Below are 3528 nucleotides of genomic sequence, written 5' to 3' on the forward strand. Positions count from 1 at the left end.
ACATGATTTGCAAATATTTTCTTCCATTCTGGTGGCTGCTTTTTCACTCTGCAGATTGTGTTTTTTAATGCTCAATTTTTTTTTATTTTGATGAGTCCAACCTACCAATTTTTTCTTTGTTGTCTGTGCTTTCGTGTTATATCCATAAATGTGTTGTCAAAACCTATGTCATGAAGATTATTCCCAATGTTTCATTCTAATAATTTTTCAGTTTTAGTTCCTGAGTATAGGTCTTTGATTTATTTGGAGTTAACTTGTATATGTGGTGTAAGTTAGGAGTCCAGCTTCATTTCTTTTTGTGTGTGAACGTCCAGTGTTCCTAGCACTGTTTCTTGAAAAGATGCACTGACCCTCCCTTACTCCCACCTTGTCCACGATGAGCCTTCCTCAAAGGCAGCGGCCCTCAACTCCATCTCACCCTCACCTGTGCAGCACAGCCATGCTGGTCATGGGTCACCCTGAGCCCGGGTCCCTTCCCGTTTCCACCCTCTTCTCTGGCAAGACCTTCCTTCCACCACTGCCTTCATGCTCCTCCCTCAGCACTGCAGGGCAGCCTCTCTCCTTGGCCTCCTCCCTATACCCTTAGGTGGCCTGTGGCTGCCCCACCTTGGCACCTGGCCTACATGTTTGCCATCTCCATTCCCCCATCTTCCGTTCCTCAGTCCACTCCTCCATCCTCCTGCCCTCCCAGTTTTCCTTGTATCTGAAATCCTCATTCTTGTCCCTTTGCCTGTGTGCATTTCCTGCCTCCTCAGGAAGGTCGGGACCTCAGACCCGTGTGTTAACTTCGATGTAAAGTTGCTTCCAGGAAGAAGTTTCATCTGTGGTTTCCTCTTCCCCAGGGCCCCACAGTCTTCTTTACAACCTCACAGTGCTGTCCCGGGATGGATCTGTGCAGCCAGGGTTTCTCGCTGAGGGACATCTGGATGGTCAGCCCTTCCTGCTCTTCAACAGGCAGAAAGGCAGGGCTGGGTCCCGGGGGCAGTGGGCAGAAGTGGTTCTGGGAGCTGAGACCTGGGACACAGAGACTGAGGACTTGACAGAGAACGGGCAGGACCTCAGAAGGGCCCTGGCATATATCAAGGGCCAGAAAGGAGGTGAGAGTAGGCAGCGGGCAAGAGTGATGGGAGAGGCCTTTTCCAGGAGAGCTAGGGGCAGAGAGCAGGGACCTGTCTGTTCCCACTGGATCTGGCTGGGGGTAGGGATGAGGAATGGGGGTCAGCGGAGCTCAGCGGGGAGGTGAGCCGGCACTCAGCCCACACAGAAAGGCATGGAGGAGGGCCAGCAAGGGGTCCCCTCTGGTCTGAGTTCCTCACTGGGACTGGAATGGAGAAGTCACTGCTGGGTGGGGGTAGACTTGCATTCCCTCCAGGAGATTAGGGTTTGTGAGATCAGGAAGCCAGCAGCACCAGGGGCTTTAGGCATTCCTACTCTTATGGGTAGCTCTTCCTCTCTCTCAACCTGGAGACTCAGGAATGGACAGTATCCCAGTCCTCCAGAGCTCAGATCTTTGCTATGAACATCACAAATATCTAGAAGGAAGATGCTATGCAGGCCAAGACACACTCCCGCTCTGTATGGGCAGACTTCGGGCAGAAACTACAGTGCATCTGGAATCCTGTGTGGGTGTCAGGAGAACAGGTACTGGGCCTGGGTAGGGGATTTCCTCTCTGTTATTCCACTAGAGTCACCCCTACCTCCAGCTCCGTCAGGGAAACTCTCCTTGTGCTATGGATGCAAGTGTTTTCTGTTGGTGTGTTATATCCTGATTTTTCTCTCCTGTTAGAGCCACTGGAAAAAGACAGGGGTTCAAGGACTGAAGAGTCCAGTGTCATAATCTGGGGAAGCAGTGGGCCCTCTCACAGAAGCCTGAACCTGGGTGGGTGTCAGGCAGGAGAGGAAGCCCCAGGGCCAAGGCTGCCCCATCTGCCTCCCAGCCTGCCCATCCCAAAGAGTTCCTCTGGCCCCACGTACCAGGAGCCCACGCCTGACCTTCCCCTCCTCAGCATCAGTGCAGGGATCCCAGAGCAGAAAGACACAGTCTCGAGGCCCATCCTCCTGCCAGCCTAGAGGAATTGGGCCCCGGGGTGAGGACAGGCTTGCAGAAGGTCTGGGGTCTGTGAGGACTTCTGCCAGAGTTGGAAGAGTGGAGTGGACCAGCCCTGTTCCCTGCATCTCCATTAGAGGGGAGCAGGGTTTGGCCACGTGCCTCATTGTCTCTGCCCTTTCTTCTCCAGCCTCCCCTCCCCCACCATGAATGTGACCCGCAGCGAGGCCCTGGAGGGCAACATGACCCTGATATGCTGGGCTCTGGCTTCTGTCTCCAGAATATCTCTCTGACCTGGTGTCAGGATGGGGCGTCTTTGAGCCAGGATGCCCAGCAGTCTGGGGGTATTCTGTCCAATGGGATGGGACCTACCAGACAGAGGTGGCCTGCAGGATTCCCCAAGGAGAGGAGCAGAGGGTCACCTGCTCCATCGGATACAGTAGGAATCACAGCACTCACCTTGTGTCCTCTAGTGAATCTGGGACCACCCTTGAGGGTTCCAACATAAGGAGGATCAGGCCAGGGTGGGGGAAGCAGGAATGACTGTGGCTTTGGTTACCCGGCATGTAACAGGCCCTTTTTTCCAGGGATGGCCCTGGTGCTTCAGAGTTGATGACAAGCCATTCCATACATTGCTGCTTTCATCATCATTAGTATTATTATTAGTATTATTATTCTCTGTGTCCTTTGATACAAGAAGAAGACAATATCAGGTGCAGCGGGTCCAGGTCAGAAAAGGGGACAGCTGCTAGAGATGGGAAGGTCCCTGGCTGGGCAGTAGGGTCCCCTCATACCTTCTGTACAGATAGGCATGTAGGTGACAAGGCTTCTGGAACAGGTGATGAAAGTTGGGGTATTTGGGAGGGAATGAGAGCCACGTTGCCATCTACACCCCTGTGAGAAAGAAATTCACCCATTCAAACCCAAAGAATAGACTCAGAGACCCAGAGAACAGCGAAAGAGAGACTTTTAATGACAGTCTTGCAAGATCAGGTGTCTGGAGTGCAGGCACATCTGGGACAGTTTCAAAAAACAATTTATTCCCTAGTGTGCAAGTCCCTCCCCCAATTCCTCATTAGCTGAATACTATGGGGTTACAGTCTTCCTGGGCATTGCCTATTGGTAGTTGGATTAAGATTTCAAGTATGTTCTTCAGGGTCTTTTTGCTGCATTTTTTGCTGCATTTTGTTGCAGCCCATAATGCCTGGTGACTGTCTCAGGACTCTTTTGGCATTTGACTTATGGCTGTAGTGGCTGCACTTAGGTGACGGCAAGCTAGCCCAAACTAAATTCTTTGGTGAGGTGGGGAGGGGGGTCATTGAAGGGACCCCGACCAATAAGCTCCTGGACACTGGGTCAAAGGGAAAGCAGGAAGGAGGGGGTTGAGGCTTAGTACATTTTGCTTCTTTATCTCTTTATTTCCATGTGGCCTGCTTAAACATGTTCTAAGGCACTTATGAAAATGAACCATCACGTGTAGG

The 3528-nt window shown here is 51.9% G+C and overlaps 1 pseudogene; it reads left to right on the forward strand.

Moving 5' to 3' along the window:
• The first annotated feature begins 842 nt into the window (after window positions 1-842).
• LOC105546857 lies at window positions 843-2590 on the forward strand (annotated as a pseudogene).
• The last annotated feature ends 938 nt before the right edge of the window (window positions 2591-3528 follow it).

This window comes from Mandrillus leucophaeus, unplaced genomic scaffold (genome assembly GCF_000951045.1).
Source record: "Mandrillus leucophaeus isolate KB7577 unplaced genomic scaffold, Mleu.le_1.0 Scaffold3717, whole genome shotgun sequence".
Classification (NCBI taxonomy): Eukaryota; Metazoa; Chordata; class Mammalia; order Primates; family Cercopithecidae; genus Mandrillus; species Mandrillus leucophaeus.